Source organism: Rhea pennata, chromosome 5 (genome assembly GCF_028389875.1).
Source record: "Rhea pennata isolate bPtePen1 chromosome 5, bPtePen1.pri, whole genome shotgun sequence".
Classification (NCBI taxonomy): Eukaryota; Metazoa; Chordata; class Aves; order Rheiformes; family Rheidae; genus Rhea; species Rhea pennata.
Genome location: NC_084667.1, coordinates 66,303,003 through 66,330,739, shown reverse-complemented (window position 1 = coordinate 66,330,739; position 27,737 = coordinate 66,303,003). Strand labels below are relative to the sequence as shown.

Sequence of the window (27,737 nt, the reverse complement as noted above, 5' to 3'; positions counted from 1 at the left end):
ACACAAGACTCTGTGACATACCTGAACTGTGGTCGTGCTTGGAGGATTCGGCTGAGACAAAGTTCAGGCCAGGTCTGTGCGTATGCCCTGAGAAACCAATTCTTACTCTCACAGATCTTTAGTCTAAATAAATTAGACAGACAGAAAATTGAAGAAATACTGCCTCCATTTTCAGGACAGGTACAGGTTTAGATTCAAAGAAAAGGTGATTAGACTCTTCTTTCCTATTTCTTCCAATAGGAATTCAGCTACAAAATATTGTGCTTAAGTAATTTCTCCAGTGCTGTTCAAGAAGTCTGACTGGCTCAGCCCATGTGCATGTTAGTTCAGCGCCTTAACTGCAAGAGCAGATCACCTTTTCTCTGGGCAAGTAATGTTCAGCTTACCAGAACTGCAGAAACCCTACAAATCTTCAGTGTTAGCACAGACTCCTGCAGAGTGAATGTAAGCCTTCGGACAATTTTCTCCATTAACTTTTAGAGACCCTTTAGAAGCAGTTTGTGAGTCCCAAAAGAGCCCCCAGTTATAAAACACTGTTCTTTATGCTCCAGAGCCCCTTTACAGCTGCTTTTGGTCTGCCCTGGTTTTCAAAAGCCTCGCAGGACTCGCCGGCTGCTCGGTCTACCAGGGAGGCACCAGGCTCAAACACTTCTGACTGAGTTGACTTTCAAGCCTTCTTCTCACAGGTGAGCAGCTATCACGGGGAATAAATTTGCGAGGGTAGTCGTGCATGGGACAACGGGATGGTGAGGTTTGGCCTTTCCAGCCTACCTGGGTTTGCACACTGTCCCTGTCCTCCCTTTCCTCGCTGCACTAAGCCAAGGAGCTCGTAGCTCCAGTCCCCCACTCCCCTAGAGCTGCCGTGAAAGGCAAGGAGAAAGCTGGTGTTTCCAGCAGCCATATAAAACATCACGAACCAGTGTCAGTACCCACTTTGCTTCCAGGCAGAACTAGGACAGCCCAAATGGAGGTAAATGCACAGGTTTCATAAGGCAATTGCCCAGATAAATGCAGCGGAAATGGGATTACTATTAAAGGCAACAAGATAACTCAATTTTCATTTGTTATTTACTTGAAGATCCTCCCTCCCCTCCCCAGTGTACATGGGCCAGACCTCCACTGTGCTGGTGCTGAAGAACATAGGACTAAAACCCAAATATTTCCATTCAAATCTTACAGCCTAAGTAATCTTTCCCTAGGAAAGAAAATTACCATTCGCAGAGGCCTTTATTTTCCTTGTCTGCACTGGGGAAAACCTGTTTCTGTCTAATTTTCCTTGGCATTTTTCTGTGCTCCCCAGACACCTCTGAAGCACGCAGAAAGGCTCTGAGAAGCACTGAGCTCCACAGACCTCTCTCCCAGAACCAAGGAGATGGCTATTGACTCAGGGAGCCAACAAAACCCCAGGCACAGGAGTTTCCGGACTGATCCAAAGCAAAGTAAATAAAAATCTTCCTGTTGGTTCTGATATCTTGTGGACCAGACCCTTACGGCGCTACCCCGGCGCCTCCACTCCCGGACAGTGGGGCCGAGGAGGGAACCCAGAACTCCTAGTCTCCATTAATGCCTGCAAAACTTAAAGATTTGCAGAGTTTACTTGCAAAGCCTTTTAGAAGCACAGATGAGTAAACAAGAGTGAAAAGTTAAACAAAGGAAATACATTTATGCTTGTACTGTTTTCAAGTTTATGCAAACAATCCATTTCTAAAGCTGTCACTGACACTCCTGGCACGTTCTCGTTCCCCAGCTCAGAGTCATGTTGGAAACCGAAATCACAAGCATTTCTGAGATGCTTTGGGCGAAATACCTCCCTCAGCTCCACCAGCCGAAAACTGGGGACTGTGCTGCAGCCACGGAGCCACTGCAACATCCTCGTGCACTGATCAGCCCTGGAACAAACAGGGAAAAAATCTGAGCTTCTCTATCCACAGCAGCCACGGGCTGAATAGGTACAGAGCAAGTCGAATTATGAAAATCAGTTGAGGAAATAACAGCAGGAAATAATCATCAGGTTATGCAGGAATTACTAGATTTTACTTTCTAGCTGCTCAGGTAAGTAAGTAAGTGGATCTGCCATAAACGTAGCCTTTTGCTCAGGAATTGAGCCGGGGAAGAGAGATGTGGATGGTCTGTGCTCCGCCAGCAGAGCTCACAGTGCTCCAGGTGGGAAGGGAGAGCACCCTGCTGCGCCCAAGCGCTACAGCAAGAGCCAGTGCAGTGCGTTCACTTTTCTGGTAGTCATTAAGAGTCATTTTCCTGCTCTCATTAATTCACCTCTGGGTGTTGGCTTCTGCAAATTGCCCAGCACCCAGGACAGGGGGTGTTGAGCGCTGGCCTTCCCTTGGCAAGGCGGAGTCCCTCCCGCAGCAACCCCAAGTGCCGCAGGGGAGCCGTGTTTCTGCCCTTCCACGGCAGGACTGGCAGTGGGTGGCCCAGGGGAGCAGCCGGGGCCCAGCTCCTCCCCAGCTCCCCCACACAACCTGAGGAAGTAAAGAAGAAGCCTCCTCCTGGCAGATTTCACAGCAAAAATACGGGTTCCCGGTCTGCAGTGTCCACTGAGGTCAGCGAAGCCTCGATCTTTTCAAAGGAATTCCCCAATCTGCACCTCAAAAAGTGGCATCAGTTTTATTCAAAGCAAACACATGCACGTTCACGACAGGCAGGCAGCACCAGCAGCACAAGCTCCGCTTCAGCGGCAAGACAGCACAGTTGTCCTTTCAGCTGCACAAGACAGCACGTTTAACAGTTGATCCATCTGGAGGGGAGCCTACAAAGTTAATTTCTAGCTTTGAGATGGTTACTGGTAATTGTAGGTAATTTCAAATATAATTGCAATCGAGTCGAAAAAGCTCTGTTTGCAATGTTTATGCTCATCACTCTAATTTAAGATCTAGACTGTTGGATATGCTGCTCTTCAATACACACCCATTTTTCATCTTCCTGATTTTACCACTAGCGATTATAAAAACAGCAAACCACAGTCTGCAATGCAAGACAAATGTTTGAAAAGTTGCATCTAAAGTTTCAAGCAAAGCTGCTTGAAGGTTAACGACAGAACATGTTAATGATTATCAAATAGACAAGGCAAGCCGCAAAGCGATTCGAACATAGAAACGCAAGAGCCCCTCAAAATAAGTGGTGGCTAACCTTGTTTAGGATAATACTTCTCTTCAAAGAAATGGAACTGTTGCATGTCGCAAATACGTCCACATGTCGTTTTAATACAGGAATAATTACCCATGGCATGTTTGTTAGTGGAAAAAAGCAAAGGTCTCCTATTACTTACACATAATAAAACCTGCATTGTTTACCATGAATGAGTTATATGAGGCCGGTAATAAATAAGTGTTGTAACAAACTTCGGTGCCCAGGCCCACAAACTGCTCTTAATATCTCCAGTTTGGTAGCACCTAGAGGCCCCTTGTAAGATCAGGGCACTGCGATGCTGGGCCTGCTGCCGAGCACGAAACTGTCTTTGTTCTGAAACACTTAAAACAGAGTACGGCTAGAGGAGAAAGAGTAAAGCCCCAAAGGAGGATGACTCAAGATCTGCAAGTGCTTCCAATGAGCACGGCAGTGAGGGCCACGCTGCAGCAAAGCTACGGGCTGCACTTCCAGCACCATGAACGTATTACCAAAGAGACTGTGATATGCAGAGTTATTCAAAAAAGTGCAGCTACTCACAGCTTTGGGACTCTAATGCGACCATTTTAAAAGTTAGTCTACACCCTTGAAGCTAAAATCAACAGTTATGCGCTGGCTTATGCATGTTTAAAATACCTGATTTTAAAGAAATGCATTTGGCTTTCTACAGTTAACAAAACTGCTTTGTAGTTTTAAACTCTTTCACGGATGAAGTTGCATCTGCCAAATCTGTGCATCTATCAGAGTGTCCCTATCCATATCTCTATCCATAGCTAATCTCTGTGAATACGTGCCTGCTTAAAAAACAAAACCAAACCAAAAACGTTAGCTCACTATATTCTTGACTCAACAAACCAAGACAGTTAAAGGAACTATTTAAAGCTGGAGCTACTCAGGAAATGATTTGTTTTTCCATAAAAAAATTAGAGAAAAACAAAAAAAATCTTTTCCTCAACATTTTCCTACTTTTTGTTTTAAAATGAAAAACTGTCTTTTTTTCAGCTGTTTTTGCTGGGTTTTGGCAACCATTGAAACACTTGAAAACTGTTGCAACAGAAAGTTATCCAGCCAACTCTACTGAGAGCATCAATTCTGCAAAGATTTGAGTACTCGGTTATTTCAATGCAACCCACAAAGGTACGCCCTTTGTAGAACTAGAGCAGAAACGCAGTACTTTACATATAGTTTTTAAAGTATCTGAAGCAAGCTCTAAAAACCCTGTTTTAGTTTGGGTCAGACTCATTTTAATTTTTCATTAGGTTGCTTCATACATGGAGGCTGCTCACGGTGGGTGTTGTAGCTCGGCACCGCTAGACCCAAGACAGACATCACTGCAAGTGGTGTTACTGCTCCTCCACCCACCCCGGGAAACGCAGGCCTATTTTACTACGAACTTCTATTTCTTCACCTGAAGAGTAAGGAATTTAAGACAGACCAGAAACAGGCCAAAATGAACAGAAGGGGCCAGAGACTCATCTGAGTCTCTCCAATAGTCTCAGTAATTCCTTGCTGGGTGGGAGTTTATGGCTTTTTTTGCTGGGGCTCCTTCCTTTATAGGACTTTGTCCTCAGGGTGGTGACATTTTTCAGCCCTGAAGTGCCACTGACCCTGAGAGTCCCAAAATCACTCATCAGGCTTTAGAAGAGAGTATTTGGTTTCACTGAGATAATTCATCTCAGTTCTTTCTATTACTTCATTTTCTCTTCTCGGGTTCATAGAATTTTCAAGCTTTTATGCATGAAAACTGAAGTTTTCTGGCAGGGTCTCCTAAGGCTGAGGGGTTTAAGGAAATACAAATGAGTGAATGCAAGGAGAAAAAAATCAGACAAACAAGCTTCATGCTAACCTTGCAAGTCTTCTTCAGCTTTATGCCATGGAAAGTCCAAATGAGAGCTCCTAAATGAGGCAGCAATCTCACAGGGTCAAACCTGCCCCAGCTCATTCCCTGAGCATGAGACTCACCTCTGCCTCCAGCACGTCCCCGCTCTCCTCACTGCCACTCCACGACCCTGTGCACCCAACGCAGCTCTTCAGCCAGCCCACACTCTGCAGACCAGCCGCATCCGGCACTGGGGTCTCCGAGCGGGCAAGAGAGGCTGTGGAGCCGCGGGGAGGCGGGTAAATGTTGGATACTGCCAGAAAGCTCCAATGCCTCCTCTACACAAGCTACAGGCTGGCAGGCAGCATCCACGCGACCAAGGACTGCAGCCTCCAGCTTCCGACGATCATTCCCCCTCTGTTCTTCCAGACTTACGTGGTTTTTGCAGTGCTATCTGTGACTATAACAGCATATAAGGCTCTACTGCGGAGACAAAATAGTAGAGGGGCCTCAGAAACATGGTAATGAAAGGCAGCTGCATGCATAAGATTATGTTCTAGCTCTACAAACAACCATTAATTGTTTCCATGGGTCCAAAAAATTAGCTCTCATTAAAAATGAATATCAATTGATGTCTAATGAGAGTCTGGTTGAACAGAGCAGAGAAATAATAAGGCAGGAAAATCCAGGTCCCTGGTTCTGAGTGCCTGCAGTAACCAAAATTGATGGTGAAACTGTCTGAGACAATGAAGTCTGATCATCAGGAACTCAGTTAATTCTGTTTATTAGTTCAATCTGTGGGTCACCTTCAAATCTAGCACGTTATTTGAGGGTGTCTGAAAACCCTGCAGCATTATTCAAGTAAGAAAGGACACAAGCTCCACTGAGGTAAGTGAGTTTTTCCTTGGGATTGCAGAGGACTTTGGAATAGGTGAGAAAAAATACGGAAAAGAAATTTCCTTGCCAACGTTGTGTGTCCTAAGTGTCCCAGAAATATCCCTTTGAGAACACAGAGAGTAGTAGTGCTTTGAGCCATCAGAAAAGTGTCTTCAGCTCACTGATTTGTCTTCCCCCCTTTATAGTACAGGCAGTCATCCCATCCAAACACCACTTCTGCATAACCTAGAGATCCAAAGAACAACCTTTCTTCAGCCACAAGGGTCTAAGTAAGGCTGAGCAAAAACAGCTAGAGCTAACCCACCACCTCTGTTCGTGTATTGGCCCTGGCTGGCATTGTGTTTAGTTCAGAATGATAAACTGCAGAATTTAGTCACCACAAATTTGAAGATAATTTGCTGCCACATCCCAGCCAGCTAAGGGCTCATAAATACATCAGAAAGACAAAAGGGATCAAAATCAGAAGCATAAAATGCACCCACTCAAATGGGAAACACTTCCTCCACTTCCAAGCTACGGCAGCACACCAAAACACAGGGCAAATACATCTCCCCATCACCTGTGCAGACAGAAACCACTGCTACTTCTGCCAAAGGCTGGTTACATCAGCAAATAAAAGCCTGCGACTCTTGTTCGATGAGTAGCAATCAGCCCTGAAAGTTATTCTCATGTCATGCCCTTTACCATCACAGCACCGTTCAGACAGCTACAGAAGCCCAATGTGCCTTGCTGAGCAGCAGTTTGCTTTAGTCTGAGGATGGTGACAGCACCACGGTACCACCGGACAGGCAGTGGTCTCCCGTATTGCTGCTTAAGTCAACATCAGCTAGCCATATGCCTGGGAGGAAGACAGCAGACGAAAATCTGATATCAAACAGCACTTGAGCAAAATGTTACTGTTTCTCAATGGAGAAGCATGAAAACATGCTCTTCTCATGAAACCTTCCCATTTCAATTCTGCCATTTGGTCTTTAAAAAGAGGGAATGGGTAATGGATGGGTAATCCCCGAAGAGCAGCAGCCAAGTTCCCAGACTTATTTTTCAAATGCTTTGCATTTCACTGTGCAAATTGGAATACCAGGAAAACGACCTTTCTTGGTAGCTGTTCTTCTATTCCTGGAACTTGGCAAAGACACACTCAGTGATGCTAGAGATGCTCTAGTGTTCCAGAAGCTAATAGGCAATGCAAAATATTTGGAAAAAATGCAGCAAATGCAGGGCCAAGGAAAAATATTTCTGGCCACGAAAATCAACCCTAACCTTTGTAAAATGCATGTCAACAACAGCTTTGTTTATTATTACCAACTATAGTCCTGCTGATAGTTTCAAGCTAAGAGCTTCTTCTGATTCATGTCTCTTCTATGTCGTTCTGCATTATAAACCTCTGTCCTCTTGCCTACTGCTCCAGTGAGAAAACTTAGTCAAAGTATTTAACAATTAATCCATTGTATTTAGGATCCTCTATTTGTCTTGAAAAGAAAAAAAAACCTTAATCTCGTTAGCTTGCACTCAGATTTTTCAGTTTATGAAATACTGGAATTATCTAGTATACTGCATAAATACCCTTGAATAGATTTGATTTTAGCTGATCCCTTTATTTATTAATCCAAATACTTGTATATTTTTAGGTTCTGAGTCACCTGATTCAGTTATAGAAATTACACAAATAGAAGGCTTTTCCCCAAATTCCTACAACTTGGTTCTTTCTCTGAAGCCATACTAGCACCTATATGGGCAAGCATTTCACTGCTGATTCTCTCTAAGAATTCATTCATTTAAAAGACTGAAAAGCAAAAAGAGATGCAATTCCTGGCTAATCAAGTTAAAGACCTTTATCGGAACAAAAGCTTTCTGTCCTGAGGAACTACATTTAAAATGACATTTTAAAACATCTGCATTATTTAAGTTTCAAAATCAAACACCACAAATTCAGGAAAACGAATATCTCACTATAGGTTCCTTGTGCTTATATCTCATGATGTGGTCTTTAATTACAGCATCATTACAGACCATTTTTACTTAATCTTATGCACTCACAGAGAACAGTGATGAATGAACGAACACCTATTCAATATTTTGCTTCTCTCTCACTAAGCACTGTATCTCTCTATACCTTCTTTTGCAACCCAAACCCTGTTCTGGCAGGAGAGTTAATAATGTCTCTCTAGGTTTTTCTAAAGAGCATTTCAGTGTAATATGTGAGCCCTTGCCCAGTATTAATCAATTACTCTTCACCCTGCCAAATGAGAAAGTGGTACACTTCCCATTTTATGGGCAATGAGCTGAGGCATAGAAGGGAGGTCAAAAGTGCCCATTAATTTTGAGAGCCCAATTCGATATGCCTTGGACATGATTATTCGCGGTACTTAGCACTCTATACCATTTTACACATTCAACATACTGCTCGAGTTGCATAAAGCTACTGCTGGCAGTCCTTCACACTTCTGCGTATCGAATCTGCAGGATCCTCTGACAGGCACCTCGAAGGCGAGCAGCGTACGAAGAGTGACCCCCCTGGAAACGGCCGGTGAAGGGATGGCATAACCTGGGAACAGAGGAGCCCCCTCTCCCAGGCACCATCCCAGCACTATAATTTTGGAAACATCCAGGCCCTCGTTCCTCGCACAGCTCCCACTTGTTGCACCAGCAGAGAAAGGAGTCTCACAGACAATAACCGCATTCGGAGGAGAACAGGAATAGTTCATGCAGATAGTTCTCCCATATACAAAACAAGGTAGTGGTCCAAGGGCAAAATAGCACTTAGTGACACAATAAAAAATCTCTATGCCAGTGGACATGGACAAGGGGGTTGCATCAAGGTGCTGTGGGAGCTTTATGCTGGTATTTCCTCTACAGTCTGGAGGAGCTGACACAAGGGAAGACTTGGTCAGGCCCCTCAGGTCTGCAGTAAGACATTCTCAGCTTCTCTGTGGGGAAAAGTCTGTGTGTTCTGCACTGCACAGTGCTGAGACCTTTGAGCAATTACGTATCCAGGCTTGTGCCAGTGACTACGAAGTACAAACCAAGTGCGCAATGATATTTTTCCATAAGTTTGTAATATGGACAAGTGTTCATAAACTTTTCCAGGAAAATAAAGCTTCCCTCCTTCTTAACCTTCCCAAGCCAAATTTGAAGGATGTTCTCTGAAGTGTGGGTGTTTTAAAGCCTTATGAAAGTTAGAAACAGTAACAGTGAAATGATAAATGTCAGGTAATGCCACTCTGGACACCGTGCTCCAAGATAAGGCCTGACAAGCTCAGTTCATCCAATTCACATGGAAATACTAGATGGCACCGCCAGTGTAGGGCATGAGGGTTAAAAGTCCACAGCAACATTTACATTTATTTCCTGCAGCACCACAAAGAATCACAGACGTGTCGGTTACAGGGGGGCTCCAGCTCAGGGCAAGCCCATTGCCAACACTAGATCAGGTCAGCTCATCTTTGTTTGGCTGAGTCTTAGAAATCTCCAGGGATGAAGATTTCCCTGCTCTTCTGCTCCACCAGCAACCTGTTGCTGTGCTCCTCTCCTAGGGAAAAAGTTTTCCCTAGTGTCCAACTTGAACCTCCCAAGCTGCAATTTTTGGCCATTGCCCCTTGTTATATCATCTGCCACTACTAGGAAGAGTTTGGCCTCATCCTCTTTATAACTAACCTTCAGCAGTTGTTGGACCTATTAGATCTCCCCTTAGCTTCCTCCTCATTGGGCTAAACGAGCCCTGCTCCTTCAACTTTTTCATATAAGATATGTAGTCTGGGTCCCAAGCAGAAGGTCTTGCTTCTTTCAGGGTCAAGACCAAGTACCTTTAGGACCATCCCAGAGCTCCCATCTCAGCTGCACTAAGGAAAATTTGCACTAAGGATCTCTTTGATAGCAAAGAGAAAAAAAAAAAAAAAAAAAAGGCAGAAGTAGTTTCTGATCTGTAATTTAAGTGCATTCCTGTGCTGTAGGACATTTCAGGCTCCAGCATGCAGGCAGAGCAGCGGAGACCCACAGAGGGTTTCCAAGACCACAAACAGACATAGATACCACCCTCACCATCCTGTTAACCTTTGAAAAACTTGAAAGGACCGAAGAAGCTCCTTTTTTCAGGTACCGTTACATTCTGGGGAACATAACAAGAGGTATCCAAGCAGGCAGGGAGCTGAGACCAGGTACAAGGGAAAAGGCTGAGCTGGCTGTGGCACTTAACCCCTGACAGACAGTCTGTAATATACCTGACACGGAAAACAAACCAGGTGGTGCCACTGCTCAGCAAATACAGACGCGCAGCGGGGGGACGGGGAGCCGAAGAGGGGGAGAGAGGGAAAACATGAGCAGGGGAAAACAGAGAGGGCAAGAGTCGTTAACCCCTGATAGCAAATATAAAGTATTTTCCTCCCCATCTCATTCATTAGGCTGCGTCAACTCCAGAAGGACTACATCCATTCCCGCACATAAATCTAGCAAGTTTCTCTTTTAAAAAGGCCAGACACTGTCTTTGCCATGGCAATCCAGCTGTCTGGCCGGCTGCCTGCCCTGCAAACACGACCACGAAAGCTCGTTTTCTAAGAGGCGGGCAGCCCTCTCCCAGAGGCTCCCCGAGCCCTCTGCTCACTGCTGACGCTCGCTCGCTGCCTGCTCCCTCTGGGCAGCCCTGGGCAGCCGTATGTCCCACAGGGCTGGTGTGGTCCTCTCGGTCCGGTTGGTGATGCCAGCCCAAAGGCCTGGCTGTCATCTCCACGCAGCAGAGCTATCGGTGAGGCAGATGCATACAGCAGGCTCTGCAGCAGGAGCAAAGCCCTAATTCACAGCAGCTCGGGAGAGCTCCGAAGCTCCTTTTGGACAACCGTTTCACCAGTTGTCTGCTATCAGGAGTCCAGCATGGTCCTCTCCAGCATCTGATCACAGTGGACAAGGACAAAATGTCCTATAGAGCCACGTTCTTAACACCCCACAGAACAAATCACATTTTTAACCCACACTTAAAGGTACGCCATTCAGAGCAAGAAATTGGGCTGAGCAGCTTGCATCTGCTATGGGTTTGGAGCTGACAGTCATGTCTGGGCTCCCAGCTCCGAGGACTCGCAAACACAGTCACTGAGGGCTTCCGTCCTGTCCCGTGTTTAAAAGTTAAGCAAATCAACAACTACCTTAGCAAAGCTTTGAAAAAATGTAGAAAACAGTTCTGCCCTCAAACTCTGATCTGAATTTAAATTGAAAAGCTAATGATTCCAATAAAAGAACAAGGGCACAAAATCTGGTCATTTTTAACAATTTTGTCCATGGTTCAACAACATTATTTTTCTCTGTGAGGTCTCGGCAACATCAGGAAAGTTCGAAGGCCTTCCTCGAGCTGAGGTAGTACAAGGCTTTTTGTATACCTTGGCATTGTGTGGCTTTCCAGGACATCATTTTAACACTTCACAAATCAGGCTTTATGGGCATTCTTCTATCATAAACCCAGGGCAAAGCAAACAGCAAAATTACCAGTTATACACAGCCAGGTAAACTGCACGAAAGATCACCAGTAAGTGCTTTTTTTTTTTTTTTTAGTATGAACCATAAAGCATTTGCAGTGTTTTATGATGGCAACATTTCTTGTAGGGCCTGATCCAGTCCTCTTTGAAGTCAAAAGGTGTCTTTCCATTGACATCAGAGGGTGTGGGATTTGTCTCACAGCAACTTGTACCAATGAGAACAATATTTTGCTCTGAAGTCATTCCTTTCTGCCATAGATGTTTTGAAAACAGCCTGTCACCTGACAATACACCCTCAAGGTACTGACAGTCTATGTGTTTTCATTATTTTAAAATGAGACTTGGTAACGGGCTCAGCTGTTCAGGGAAGGTAATATTTTTCTTAAGTACGCCTACTATAAAGTAAATTAGCAAAATCTTCTTTGAGCTGTAACTAAAACATAAGGGCACAGCTGCCCTGGAGGAGTACAAGGGCTCCCAATGTAAACTCCACTGATATCATCACCATCAGAAGGTCATAAAATTGATTGATTATAAATACAGTCCTCATTTGTTTACAGCTTGCATTTTTGGGTCCTGGGTAATTAGCACATTAGCAATCTCTCAAAGTGAGCGCTTACAGGTGCCGCTCCGAGATAGCCAAAGCCGAAAAGCAGCGCAAGAGGAGTCTAATTTTCCTTAAACAATTGCAGGATGGATGCATTAACGTCGAGGGGAGAAACGTCAGTTATGTAACTGTTTAGCTACTTGATCGCACCTACCCGGGAGCCAAGGGCATAAGAGGGCATTAAAATGACCTGTTAATTTCCTTCAACGGTAAGGTAGCACCCAAAAAATGAGAGACATGTCAGCAATGCGCGGGAGATATCCTCTTTGTGAAGCCTGCGGCTGCCTAAGTCTTTTAAGATTCTTTCCCCTCCAAGCCAACAAAGGAAGATAAAGATCACCCTGTTTGTGGTAACTGGTACTTAGTTCCTTTTAGTTACACTTAAAATAAACTCTCTTTCAGTTCTCCAAAAGTTTCAGCCTTCAGACACGCAACTCCTGAGCTGTAAGCCAGCCACCTTCCCCTCAGCCAGCCTTGGCTCCAAGTTCACGGCTACTCGGTGTTTGCAGGACGTGAAGCTTTAAAGTCACATTTTATTTGTACAGCTGCATGCATCAGGTTTATGCTTATTCTCTAAATGTCTAACTAAACCACTTTCAAAAGGATTTTAATTCTTTACCCATAGTGAATGTGTGTTGAAATGCTAATGGAGACCAAGAATCCCTCTTTGGTAAGTATTTAGAGTATTTTGGTCACATCTCACAGGCCAAATCTTCAGCTGCTATGGCTTTGCTCAAGTGGATCAACCTGTTCCCCATTACAGACGATGAAGGACTCTTGAAATTTAAAAGGATACTAGAGAAGCTATTCACTGATGTTCTCATTTTAGGACATTTAAAACTCCATGGACAACTTCCAGATTTTTGCTACCTTCCACAAAGGTAGAAATGCCTCCTACGGTTAGAGCAAGATAACTGCTACAAGATTCACCAACCCATTAACTCATAAATCAAGCATGCAATGAATGCCCTGGCATTAATACGATTTTACAGATTGTTTAATTCCTTCAAAACAGTTCTGTCAGCATTACTTCCTGTAGAAGTAATTTAGAAATTTCATACCAGCATTTTTTTTCATGCAGGAAACAGGAGTGGCAAGTGAACATTAGGTTAAGTCACTGGCATATCCTGAGTAGCTGCTAGTAGCTGTTCATTAGAAAAAGATCTTGCTTTACTTTTTGGGGTATTTCTGTTACGATAACAGTGTTCTTAAAAAGAAAACATTTCAGAGAAGAACTGTCTCTTCTTAAGTATTTATATAAGCTATAGCAAAATGCAACTCGAGAAGGGCCTCTAAACATTACTACAACACTGGTAATAAATAATGCTAATCCCACTTAACTATGTGCCTTATTTAATTCCTGTTTCCAAGTGTCGTGAATATGACAAGCTAAATCATAGCAAATTAGCTTTAAAAAGTTAATAGAAAATCGCTTAGTGCTGAAGGATATTCTTTGCCCCTGACAGGAGAGAAACTTCTCCGTTAAGATTAATCTGCAGCCCAACTGAATCCAAAGACTAGTTGTTCACTTTCCAGACGTGCACACCTCCACGCACCCAGAAAGCACCACTGCCCATTTTTACTGTAATACAATGACATTTTAGTTGCTTTGCCCTTCAGACTTGTTTCATCTGGATGGCTGAATCTCCCTTAGAGATTTGCGTGACTTAGTACTAACTCTATATCCATTAGTATTAACATCACCTGAGCTGGGCTTGGTTCATTTCAAATCTGCTTTGAGGGCAAGGAGGTATGATTTCCCCACGATGTTTATCTGAAGACCAATATGACAAATTAAAGAACAATAGCAGCACTATGTAGAAGCAGAATACTACACAATATCCAATTGGTCTGAAGATTTTACTTTTTTGTAGTGTTCCCACCTTGGGCAAAATGCCTCCTTACACATTTGTTTAACAACCAAATCAGAGAAGACAAGATCAAGCAAATGATTCAACTCCAAACATTTGAATTTGCTGGGATTTTTACATTCCAGCATTGCCAAGCCCACAAACACAACTTTTGTGGAAAATCTAATACATTTGATCAAATAATGTTCCTGTAACTGTGATGATCCAGCAACATGAGCACAGCAACATTGTAGCTGGTGTAGCACCAAGCAAAACAGGAGATAAGAGATAAGAAAGATAAAAACCGATCTTTGCCAGAAATCAAGCCATACCTACAATTTATCACAGAAACCTTTCTGGCCATTCTGAAATGTTTTGCTACTATTCCCCCTCATTTGTTTTTTTCACACTGATGTCTTGCTGCACTTTTGGGGCTGAACGATCACTTAATGTAAATTGTCACCTCCTCACTGAAGTCAATAAGATGAGTTCATTTACAGCAGTTAAGGATCTAGTTCCTGACAGCTAGACTTTGGCAAAGAAAGGGCTGAACTGTGTTTGCCAAATAAGCAATCCAGTGAAATTCATTCTTTTTTTTTTTGTTTCATGAACCAACACTGGTTCGGTAAAATATATTTGTTATTCAAGTCCTTGCTGGACAGCCCGGATCAGCAAGGCTCATCCAGAAACAGTTCGTTTCAGTTTCTTGCTGCTCACAGGGTGAGAACTGTCACCTAAATCAGATGGAGCTGATCCTAATCTTTGAGGAGATGAGTAAGACTTTTAAAAACAGGAGAACAAAGGCTGTTGAGGAACAAATATTCACATGTAAATACAAGTACACATATAAAGACCAACCACTTCTCAAACTATCATGCAAATAAAAGTCTGTCCAGGCATACACAGATGGAGAATTATCAGCGACCTCAACAAGATCAGTCTGGCCAGCCTAGCTGAAATAAAAAATATCAACAGTAGTAGGGGTTGTTATAACCTCTCTGATCCCACCGCTGTCCCAATGGTAATGGGATTTCAACCTCTAATTCCTTCACTTATACCACTAAACTGTGGCTGAGTTACAGTATCCTCCCTAAAAGGATATAAAGGTTTTCACTGACTACACATTCAAAGCATCCCTTAGTCGAATGCATCAATGTTTAATTATCCTGTGTTGGTTTTTGCTTACATTATCCTGCTCAGAAATGTCTATCTTCATGTTCCTGCCTACTGTTTCCTGTTATTTCTTCAGCTTCTAGATGAAAAATTCCTGTTGGTATCCTTTTGTGACGGGCACTCTGCAATCAAGTTCACACTTGACTTCCTTTTTCAATGCTTACAGTTACTGTCTTGTAATACTTGACTGGCACACACTTATAAACCTGGGATAATTCAGATAAATTATCAAATAAGGCTTGAATTTCCTCTGAACTTCTTAGGGAACATCAGGAGGAATCTAAGAGTGTCCCCAGACTGTATAGTGTTGTGTGCAGTGTCTTCTTAGATGTTTTCAAGTATGTACACACAGGCAGAAAACCAAGGACTTTCACATAGTTCTGCCACTTTAACTGCCTTTTTAAAACGGCACTGCAGATCCTGCGACCTCATTTACTACTATGTATTGCTTCTCTGCTTGCACCACTCTCAGGACAGTCTCCTTGGCTTGAGCATCTGAATGGTGAGCCAAACCAAACTGCCTTCAGAACATTTTATGAAAATGTTAATATTGCTTTGTTGCATTACCAGGCAGATGTGAAGTCCTTCCCACTTCAATTTCGACATCATGGTATTGGCGTGTCAGTGCATACGGCCACATGGAGCCGTACGGCGCTCCTCATAGGAACGCGTGGTTAGAATCATGTTACTGCAAACAAGCGTTCCTACGTGCCATCACCGCAACTCTCACCTCATCAAGAGTCAAATGAAGAAACAAGGAAAAATAGTAAAAGAAGAAACTAAATGTAACCTGGGATTAATTTCACTGAAATAAACATTGATTTTGTAAAATCAGCTGCCCAAGCTTAACTGTTACTACATCTTCCAGGAATGAAGATATACTTGTTCAAGCTGCAGGTCATTTCTGTGGATTTTTCTGAACTGATCATCATACTGCAGCTTTACTACACTTTCTCTTTGAAATAAGGTGTAAGATAAAAAACTTATCTTACAGCTGAGGTCAGGTACAAAAACTCCTGAGCACTGGGTCATGCAAAATTAGAAATCAAAGTTCAGAAATGGTTTATCAGACTTAAAAACTAAACTTTAACTCCAGATAACCACAAGATGCTCAAAATCCCTTTTTAATCCAACAGCAGGTACTTTCCTTAAAATTCACATGATCAAGACAACATTTCACTAGCAACTGAGACCAAGTCTGCTCCTAGAACAGACCCTTTAGCTAGTATGAATCAGCTTATCTGCACAGACTGCAAAGGGCCACATCAGTTTATAGCACTGGAGGATCTGTCCTGCCCAGGCACAAGCACCCCTAGTGCAGAGCTCCTGTGCTGCACTGTAAAATACAGCTTTCAGGAAGCCATCTGGGAATTCCCCACTGCGCCCCTCAACCACGAGGGCTGCCCTGTCTTGGCTTTATTTAGCCAATTGTGGTCTCCTCCATGCACAGAGAGGACATCCTTCTAAATATATTAGTGACTCACCCCCCAGTCATTACTTACCATTGTAGAGAAAATGGGTTGTTTATGTCTAGGGAAGCCGGAAAAGTTTTGCCAAGTGCTTCCTTTGGTAACATCTTATACATTTTAACGTCCAGCTGTTGCCAAGCCACGGGCCCTAGTGTCTCTGTAGTGCCGTATCGCTCGCTAAGCGCATCCAAATCACAAGAGTGCCACTGAACAGTCCCAAGGAGCTGCTGCCTCACTGTCCCTTCTGCAAGGAAACAAGTCCTCTGCGCCCTTCCCCACATGCACCCACCACTGATCACATGCTGCCACATGTATTCAGCATCTGACAAATGCATCCCAGCAAGTGGCAGGACCAAGCTCTTCGCAGTAGAAAGCTCAGGAGAGCCTAGAGGCTCTGGCAATTGTAATTGTCAGATGTGTTTCTTCCTACACTTTTCTTTTTAAATAGAACCGAAAATAATTAATGGTTTCAAGACAAAGAGGAAAGAAATGATATTTCCCTGGACATATATTATCACAACCTCACAGGAGAGCTAAATAAACAAAATGTACCATGCACTGCTGTGGAAGTGAGAGCACCCAGGCTTGCTTGTGTGAGAAGCAAACAACACCAAGGTCTGTTTCTCCCAGAGCCCCTTCTCTCCCGGGGCTGCTGTTTACACAGGGCATGTTCGCATAACTCGGCACTGCTCAGGAAGTGTGAGACTTGGCTGCATTCAATCACTCACCTGCGCTGAGGCTGAAGCACGAAGAAAGAGCGCAATTTTGCAAAGTTGCTAAGAGTAACAGATCTTTAACTGATCTAGTCTGCTACAGAGTCCCAGTCAGCCCGTCACGGTGGAACGCAGCCACCGGGGATAACCACGCGTATAACTCACTTTCTCCCTAAAGAGTGTGCATTTGACATTTCTCTGCGCCTGAACAATTGTCCCATCCTCTGAAAAAAGGGAGTGCCACTGTTCTGCACTTCAGTCTGGCCACCACAAGTCATCTTAATCATCTCAAAGTGAATGATCCCGCCTGAGGTTCGCAACCCAGAGGAACCATAGCTCTGCCTCTCAAATCACCCACTAGAGCACCTAACATCAGCATCACCACAGCTTCTCTGTGCCTGGGCCTGGGGGGCACTAGTGGGCCTTAATGGCTCTGATCAGTCTCACCTGGGGCTTCCTCCCAGCCCTGCTCATAGGTCCAGGAGCATATTTTAGCTTATCAGGGGGCCTTCAGTCCCAGCCTGAGTCTGTCATCAAGGTTCAAACCACCCTAAACAGAAGAGAGGCCACAACGCTCCTGACACTGCTGAACTGAGCACTGGAGCACTCGTGACACCCCTAGCAGGCAGCTGGAAGAAGGTGCTCAGAAGAGACAGCTCAGACAGCAACTCAGTTCATCCACCCTTTGTAAAACATAATTCTCAGTGAGGAGAAAGTTATGTATGGAGCTTTGAGAGCAAGACATTTTCCAGGTGGCATCTTCCATATAGCAGAAAAAATAATTGTAGAAAAACTTACTCTAAGTTAAAAACATTTCTGACTTCTAGTGACGTATCTCCCAGGCATGCCTTCTAAAGCCACTTTCCCAGAAAGCTCTCCGCTGATAGCTCTCACACGTGAGAAACTGCTTCTTAGAACAATCTCATTCTGATAACTTTAGAAAGGCAATCACAATTATAGAAAAATAATCACAGCCAGAGTTTCCCTGACTTGAACATACACCATTCACAACTTGCTTTGACATTAGACTTGAGTTTCTCAGAAGTAATCACCAGTGTCCCAGGTTTCTATTCTTCATCGCCCAGTTTGGGGCCTGACTTTCAAAGAACAAAGAACTTCCTGAAAATCAGTTCCTGATATTATCGGCTAGTTGTTAATTAGGGATGCAGGTGCCTACATGATGCATCCAATCTGAACATTTTTGCTTCAACACACTGAGCTATCAACTTCCTCCTTGCTAATCAGCTGCATAATAGAGAAAACTAACATGTTAATCACCCCATAGTTAAAAGTAGTTTCCCAAATGAAAATAAAACTTAGGAAATGATCCTCTGGCAAGTGCAGCGAAAGCAGGCCTGCTACTGATGCAGACAAGTTTTATTTTATTTTTTGGTGGGCAAGATGAGTTCTGAAAGAGCAACTCTTATTAAAATCGCATTGGCATTTAAGTGATGTTTTGGCAAAACACCATGGAAACATTTGGTCACATCCTCTCAACCCTTAATTTCTTCCTTAAATGTGCTTTTTAATATGTCACAGTTGTTAAATTTGTAACAATAATTCCCTTGAGACTAAACAACAGTGCTTGGTATGTGAAAAATGAACAATACATTTACATCAGTAAACCAAGAGGAAATTTTAAATAAACGTTTAATTGAGCACAAATATTCCAAATGTTACTTTTATGAAATTTGACCATTCTGTAGGCCAATTTTAGCAGCAGGATGTTCTAAATAAACCCAACTAAAACATATGCTGTCATATTCTTTTTCAGTTGTGACATAACTAACCAGATTCACTTCTAATGGCTTTATTGCTGTTAGACAAACATTGCTGTACTGAAAGGCAAGTAAGCAGCACTTAAATTATTTTTGAAAACTTTCATTTTTAAAATGACCATCAAAATCCTGGGAACAAATCTCATAACACATTTGGCACTTTCAGATTTTTTTTATGGGAGAGAAGAAGACTCGAGATTTGTATACAAAAAGACTCACACAAATTCCTGCTAAAACTGGTATGGAATTGCACTGCACAGACATTGTGTAAAATCAGTGCCCTAGGAGCAAGGGGCTGGACTGGGTAGGAACAACACAAAGCTGGTGTGTTCCCTGGCATAATTGCCCTCATAGGCTCTGGAATCAAAGCTGCTCTTCTTGCTGTCCCAACTTCACTAACGCTGCATTATATAAATCTTCAGGACAAGTAATTAACAACTTTTTTATTTGTTGTGTAAAGCATTGAGGACATCGCTGGGTCTTGTGTAAATGCTAAAACTGCTATTAACCTGAATATTTCTTAGCCAATATAAACAGCTTTCAGTATGTCTGCATCTCCCAACTCAGGCTTAGGCCTGCAGTCCTTCTCCTGTTAATGAGATTTCGCCTTTCCTTACAGAGCACTCAGTGTGCATTTTGGTGGCAGCAGGGCCATTCAGAATAGGCTCTGATCCATTTGCTTTTTTCTTTAAGGAATAAAATCAATCCATTTTGGATTCTGGTTTCTAGGGCAGCAATCCCATGGTGCTTTGAGTCTTGAGCATTTACTCAGACCTCCTTTTGGCTTCATTATGAGCTCAACAGCAGTACGATTTAATGGACACATCACTGCACTGGCATTCAGAAGTTCAGCAATGAGCTTTGCTGCTAACCACTGCCACCTGCTTTACCTCTCAGTGCTCTTGCTCCTCTCCTGCTCTGTGTCTGCCTTCTCTATTTGAACTGTAGGCTTCTTAATGCAAACACCATCTTCCTGGAAAAGGAAGGGAAAAGAGAGAATGACTTATTTGGGGATTGTCAAACTTCCTATTACAGAAAATAAGAACACAAAGACTGCCTTTCCCTTTGGACTTTACTAATAAACACAAGTGTTTCAGCCATGATGGATCAGCCCTGGGCTCTCCACTTCTGTCATCTTTAATTACTTATCTGCTGAAGTTCTTCCTTTCTGAACAGCATAAACCTTCTCTGCCTGCTTAACCTGCTGCTCTTTACTATTGACCAAGACTATGTTCAGGGAATGGTACTACAGTTGTGAAGTCAATCATCCTAGACTTAGAAAATGTGCAGATCAAGACTGCCTATGCCTCGCATTTGTGGACTATAAGCAATGATGTACAGGCCTTCTCTCTATGCTCCACCCATTTTTTTCTCCATCAACTTCAGGCATTCTCCACTATGGATAACACTTTATTCCTGGGCATCTATTCATCGTTTTGTTCTCCTTACTCTTCCACATTTTGTAAATTCTTCCAGCACACCTGGCTTCAAGTGGCACTTTCTAGATTTCTGAATAAGTCCACTGAAAAATAAAATGTCCATCACATTGATAACATAGGGTTCATGAACACACAAATCTTCTGTCACCTGCATACCTCACTGCTTTGAGCAAACAGAGCACTGATTCTCACAGCTGCTTGCCATCCTCTGTGCAGAACAGCAGCAGAGGCTTTGGAAAGACATATTTCACTTTCAGAGGTTGAAGGAATTCAGATATATTTGCTAACAGTGATGGGATGGTGTGCCCCTGGCTCCAGGTTTCATTCCAGCTCAGAGACAAACAGACACTGGTGTCCCAAAGCTTGGCTGGTTCAACACATCCTTTTCAAATTGATCTCGTTTGAGATCCACCTCTAGATTTTGTGCCAGCACTGGTATCCTCCCAGGGTCATCTCCTTGCAGTCCCTATTTCACACCCAGTCTCACTTCTCCTCATAACACTTTGCCTCCATTTTGCCAGCTAGCCTGGCCAGTCTATTTCCTACTTATATATTTCTCCCATAATCATTGGTTCTCTGTCTCTGCTTTTCCTTCTACATTCAGCCTCCTCTACTTCCCTTCTCTGATACAGACAACTCTTTCAGTCCAATGCATTCCTGGTTTTATTACTCCCACCCAGTTTCCTGTCTCCACCTTCCTGTGTCCTTTCTCAGGTAACTGGGTCCATCTTGTTACCCTTACCCAGTTTTAATTCCCCACAGCTTTTTAGCCTCCATCTCTCTGCAAGTCCTGCTCACAGTTTCTTCACCCTACTTCTTCGGACATAATCTTGGAAGACTCCTTGCTCCTATCTTTTCCTTCCTTCATCCTTTCTTCTATTTCTAGTCTCCTCTGAACAAATCAGACATTCCTTCTCCACATTTTCTGACTTTTGGTGAGGTGGGAAAGAAGGGCACGGAAGCTCTAAAGCCATCCTCCATCTCCCTCCCAGAGCAACCATCTCTACAGTCCTGCTCTCAGACCCCTTCAGACCCCATAGAGGAAGCTGTGGCAACAGCCTGTGCAGCAGTAACACTTGGGACAGGCCAACATCTTGAGGATTTCAGCTAAATCTCCACTGATTACATATAAACTGAGATTTTTCAAAGTCTTGTGATTTGCCTAGGTGCAGGCAGATTTCCACTGGCAGAGTAAAAATACAATGTCCCTGGAAGCAACAGCGAATATACACCATGAAGAAATGATGTAAGAAAAGCTTTTTGCATGCCAATCTTCTGAATGAAATTCTTGTGCTCAGTCGCCAAAACAGGACCTGCTGCTTTTGGGCAGATATTTTTAAGGCGCTTGATTCATTAATTGCACTTCACCTGATAAATTTCTGGGATAGTACCAAAAATAACTGTATTAGCAACTCAGACATATTCTGGGTAGTCATATGACAGTACGGGGAAGGGAGAATATGCAATCACATCGCCTTCAAAGCTCACAGTTTTCATTAACCTACAATAAATGTCAGTCAAAGTCCTTCTAGTTGAACCTGGCAAAGTTATCAAGAGAGTTTCATACTAGGATTCATACAAACACACCTAACTTTTGCCCATATCACCTCTGCTGCCATGTACATCATTTCTGTAAATGTAATAAAAAGCAGTGCATCCTCCAAATAAAGCAGCATTTTTCATGACTGCATGGATTTCCAATATTCCACAATTACATGGCAGCTAATAACCTAATCAGATTCTACCTCATTTCCCCAGACAGAAACACACCAGCCCCTTTTCCTCACTTTGCCTGTTCACAAGACGGTGGATAACATCTCTAGAAAGTAATGCATCAAAAGAAATCCAGCTGCAACAGCCCAGCCCAACAACTATGCAGGTAGCAAATTCCCCCAGGAGTCAGTCAGACAATGCTACTGCTCATTAAGGCTGGGTGGGACAGCAGAAATGGGAATACAAATTTCCCTTCATTCATCAAACTGGAACAAGAATGAGAGTTCAGAAAAAAACAAGCACTTGGCAGAGTCAATGACTGGGGACAAATCAGGAGAAAAAGAGACTTTGATCATTAAAACTGCAAAGAATGAAGGTTAAAAAAAGTTGTTACATACAGAGAAGTCTTTAGTTATAGGAATGTTTGATCCAATTCAGAGTTAAGGATGTGTACCCACTTTAAATGGAAAATCCTTTAGCTTTGGTATGAATTTATCTAGCCTGCCAGACAAATTGCTCATATCAAACTGTCATTTGGATGTTCAGCCACTGAAAACATAGTTAAAGCATGTCCCTTAATTAGAAATCCCATGGAAATGAAAACAATCCTGTCTGGCATCTCATTCCCCTGGATGGTAACGTGGACTTATCATCTGGCACAAACCCCTTCCTGTTTGCGTGGGTGGACCCAGGCAGACGTGGATTTCTGCTCCCCTTCCAGCCGCTCTAGGAGACAGGGAACTTCCTATGCCAAGGTTTTGTCTCCCGCAAGCGGCTCACTACAAACAGATCGGGTAGATGCAACAAGCTTCTCGAATTAGAGGTGGATGGTACTGTCGTCTTCTGCCCATTAAGGACCAAGAGAAGCTTCGGGCAATATTGTGATGGATAAATAGATTTTAAAGCTGTTTCATTTCACTAGATAGGAGTCTCTTTGATCAGGCTACATTCATTTTCCAGAGAACTGTAAGAGATAATCTTCAGTTATCTGCTAGTAAAAACAATAAAACTCAGTTATTACCTACTCCTATCGGGAGGACTAGCTAATTTGGCAGGATTGGTCTTTCTAGCTCTATCTATTATATCATTAGTCTTGTATTATTAAATATTTTGTTCAAAGGCCATTTCCTAACAGTTTGTTATTATATAAGAATTCCAGGCTCATTAAAAATTAAAAAAGGTCTAAAATGCTCACAGATATGAAGAAAATTTTAAAAGATTAATCCCAAAGGCTAAAAAGCAAAAGATGTATTTTTAGCAGCAAAGAGTGTTAACCACTAAACAATTTGTTTGGGGATATGGTAAGTTCTTTCTCATTTGAAGTCTGTATACATCTTCTCATTTGAAGGCAGGGATGCACGCCATCTCTGTCAAGATGGGACAATGCTTCCTCTTTTAACAGGTACAGTCTGACACATAAGCTTTTGAACAATATTCTGGAATGACCCAGTGAAATTCTCTGGCTCATGTTTTGCTGATGAGATGAGAGAGGCACAACCACTCCCTGGGACCTTAAAGACTGATGGGGAAGAGAATCCAGACTGTGCTGGTTTCGTGCTTGTGAAGACCAATTCATGAGCTTTGAGTGTTAGGCTCTGACAGCGTTGAAACACTGCGTTTGATTTGTTTAAAATTAGTATTTTGTTTACAGCACCTGTTTACAGAAGGCCTGGGACGTTGCTCACATGTAGGCGATAGATTCTCAGTTGTCAGCCAACATAGCCTGGTTGATTTGAGTAAACTGCATCAGTTTTCCACTAAATGAAGATCTAGCCTTTTCTCCCCTGCTTCAGGAGTAATCCCAGAAATGGTTACTAGATCCAAGCATGTTTGCTAGATCAGGAGTCCCAGCTTTTTTGTAGGTGCCAGAACAGCTCCCCAGAGACTTGACAGGAGTTTCCTCTTATCCCACAAAGGAGACTGCAGAAGTGACATTATCTTGTCCCACATATACTCCACATAAGTGGAATAGGGATGGGAAGAGAATGAGGGGAACTTGCCCTGTGCCCTTTTCCCCCACTTTCCCCACCAAGACATTCCCTGCTACTTTGCTAAGCCTCTCAGGACACAGGCTGAAGAGAGGAGAATGACTGCAACAAGTAATAAAAACAAAAGTAGGGCACTAAATAGGACATTGCTGTAGAACATTAGGAAGAGAGAAAAAGAATGGGCTTATACATATGACAGTCCTATAAAAGAAAAAGAATTTTTAAATTAGTATTAAAGAGGGCTAACTGTTACAGCATGAGAAAATCAGTTTAATCAACTATTGTGCAGCTGTAGTTAATTTTGTACAGCTTTTACTGACCTCCCAGCTATCATGTAATGCTCCATATAATCACTGTGGGTGACACTGCACTTTTATCAAGGGTGCTGTTAATGATGCTATTACTTGGACAAATCTTCCATCAACCTCAGTAAGACATTTCCTTAAGTAGGACCTGAGGTCAGATAACACCTGACAAATATACATGGAAGGAGAATGAAACTACTTCCTGGCTGCATGGAAAAGAAACACATGGTATATGGGGATACATAAACACACACACACATCTTTCCACCTAGGCAACATCAGTGTGATTAGCTCCAAGTCTCTTGGCAACAAACCTTTAAAGATCCTACAGTGAGAGATGTCTCCCTGGGAAAGTCATATACTAGCCATAAATTGCTTAGACTCCTAGTCCTTATCTGGAGAACCCGAACTATTTTCTACATATTAGGTTTGAAAATATGCTACCAAAGTGCATTTGGTAATTCACTTCAACATATATCCAAATCCCATCTGAGGGATCATAAGGTTGATTACTTCAGGTGGTCATTTGAGCATCTAACAGATAAGTAACCGCCTGGTCAAATAAGCAATTGGCAGCCAGATTAGATAATTAGTTATCTATTAGCTCAGGTGCTGATGTTCATCAGACAACCAAAAGACTAGCAACAAGCTAATTGGTAAATTGTCCTTAAACACTTAAAAGCTTGTTGAATCACTGGTAGTCAAACAACCTCAACAAGTTGTCCCTTAAATCCTAAACTCACCTGATTTCTTTTCACAATGCTTTTAAATTTCCTGAAGTCCATGTGAAGTGTGTATTAAATCATTTCTCTTTATATCCTCAGAGAGGCATCTCCAGAATGAGCAGGAATGAAAAAAAAAGGATAAAAGTCATATTTAGTGTGACTCACTGCAGTGATTATTTTCACATGTAAAACCTATTTGGCCAGACAGTTCACCCCCTTAGATACAATCCTCAGAAAACTCATGTGCCCAGATCACCTGTTACAGGCTCATCAGCACAGAGGGTTATCCAGGAGCAGAAAGAATATGCAGAACCTCTGGCAGAACAAATATATGTACATCTTGGGTAACGTGGATTTGTGCTATCTCCTGCCTAAAGGGAGAGGAGGGAGAGGATGAGAGTTTCCCATGAGACTGCAGAGACTGGCAGAGGAGTAGCCCAATGCTCTGGCTCACACCGGAAGTGGGAGCTGCAGCGAATGAGGACATGGGCTAAGCTGTACCCTCCCCAGCAACCCACATCTATCTGTCCTTCCCATTACCCACATTGGGATATAACCCACACAAATAAATTGCAGGTTATGTGCTTAAAAATACAATCATTCCTGCTTAATTTGGAGCCAACCATCAACAGTTCTTGTGTAACAAATATTACTGCAATACACCCTTTGCTTTCTGTTGAAATAAACAATGTGAAATAAAAGACAATCAGACTCTGGTATAGGCTAAGCATTCTGGTAGCTCCTGCAACTTTAATGTTTAGTAACAGTACTAGCGCTGCAGTGTCTTGGAGCCTTTGCTGTCCCAGGACCTCAGCACGTGCTACCAAAGGAAGGCCAGCCCTGTCCCTGGGGCACTGGTGGGAAACTGTAAGAGGAATCACTGATGTCACCGCTGCTGATGTGGGAGCCTACCATAAACATGCTCCCTTGCAAACGCAACGTTCTCCAGAAGAAGAAAGGAAATTCTGCTGTTCAGAAAAAAAATGTTAGATGACTTAAGATACAATACTTAATTTTCCTCATGGCTATAGGAAAAACAGTTCCTAATTCGAGCTGGCTTGACTGGAATTGTCCATGTGAGTTCACGCCTGTGATTTAATCCTAAATCACTGATCGGTTTAGCCTCCCCTGATAACCTGGAGTAACAGTGGAAGCTATTTTGACTCTTTCTTTGATTTCATTGACGTTCTTGTATGACTTGCTCTAAATGTTTCACACATAGAGCTAGGCCTTTACTACACTGCAGATACATCACAGTAACTACTACTTTTCACCAATTTCTTAAGACTTAGGAAGAAAATACCTAAGATTTAGAAGCAATGGTAGTTGCAGTATCTCTGTATACTTTCTCCTGGGCTCCTGGTTACCCGTGCCTTTTGTTTATGTGACCTTTGATCTGCTGAGTAAATATTTGTCAAATGAATGGTATTTCAGTCCCTGTGTGGTTGAAGTGCCCCAGTCCTGACAGTTGTGCAGCCAATGGGTTAAGCAACACAACAATGTGCTGCAACCTCTAAAGAAATGAAAATACCAATTTTATTTTACATCAAAATGAGAAAAAAATCACCTGAAAATAATTAAACACAAGCTCTTGCAGCTATTCTGCAAGAGAGAAACTTTTCAGGACTCAAGACCTTGTCTGTGTTCCTGGGTAAAAGCTCCCCCTAGCAAACGACAAGTACTCTCGATGTCAGGTTTTATGTTCTTATTCCATCGTTCCATGATAGTCCCCCTCACCCTTGTGATGAGATTCCCAAACATATATAACTGATTAAGGATCACATGTTTGTTGATGCAACACATACTTCTAATCTGATAGGTACTTCTAAAATGCTAGTTTGCGTAGTTAATTTTCACTCATTCTTCCAGTCACTATTTCCTCTCCTTTTCTCTTCCTTAACTATATGTGGCATTCTGTATTTAAGAACTGCAGTGATCACAGCCTCTTGGGCTGATACTTACAGACTCCGTTTCTGTCCTTCAGCAAGTTTTTTCAGCCTGTTCAACGGTGGAGTGGAAAAGTAGCAAGATATGGTTTGCTTGGCTTTAGCAATCTTCTAGCCTTTGGGATTTATTTAAGTGGCGACAGTACAGCTGTATCACAGAGCTGCAAACATGGACAGGAAGCAGTTAGACAATTTTGTAAGTAAGATTTGGACAATGAACCAAAAATATCTGGTGAGCAGTTAAAACAAGACCCAGGAGATCAGCTGATTCCATTGTGTCTTTGGAAAGCCTCCTAAACAGAGGGATTAGCCTCCTAAATTTTATCATTACCATTACACTGAGATAAATACAAATTAATAAATTAAAGTCAATCTTAGGAATCATGGGATTTCTCCTCAGTAATTAGAGAAACAGGAGAGACTCCTTAAAAAGGATTTTTTTTATTATGTTAACAATGAAAGAGTAAGAAAAATGTACAAAAAGTTAACTTTCATATATCCAATAAGCATGCCACAAAAAACCTCACAGATCTTTTCTGTCCACTGAAAAAAAGACCTAGATGAAATTTGTTCACACTCCAGAAGTATGAAAACACCAAGATCATCGTAACTGAACCTTCTTGCTCCCAGACTCAGTGTCTTGAAATTCCCACCTACCTGTGTTATTAATAACTATTACTTACTAAAGCTGCATGTAGAATTTCCCATGAAA

At 42.6% G+C, this 27,737-nt stretch overlaps 1 long non-coding RNA gene across 1 annotated transcript; it reads right to left on the bottom strand.

The window, feature by feature from the left end:
• Nucleotides 1-29: 29 nt before the first annotated feature.
• On the bottom strand, nt 30-27,180 carry LOC134141518 (uncharacterized). The gene is made up of 4 exons (XR_009958628.1): nt 27,042-27,180; nt 25,098-25,186; nt 19,800-19,882; nt 30-123 (listed from the first exon to the last, which is right to left on the bottom strand). It is a non-coding gene; the product is annotated as an uncharacterized LOC134141518 (long non-coding RNA).
• Nucleotides 27,181-27,737: the final 557 nt, after the last annotated feature.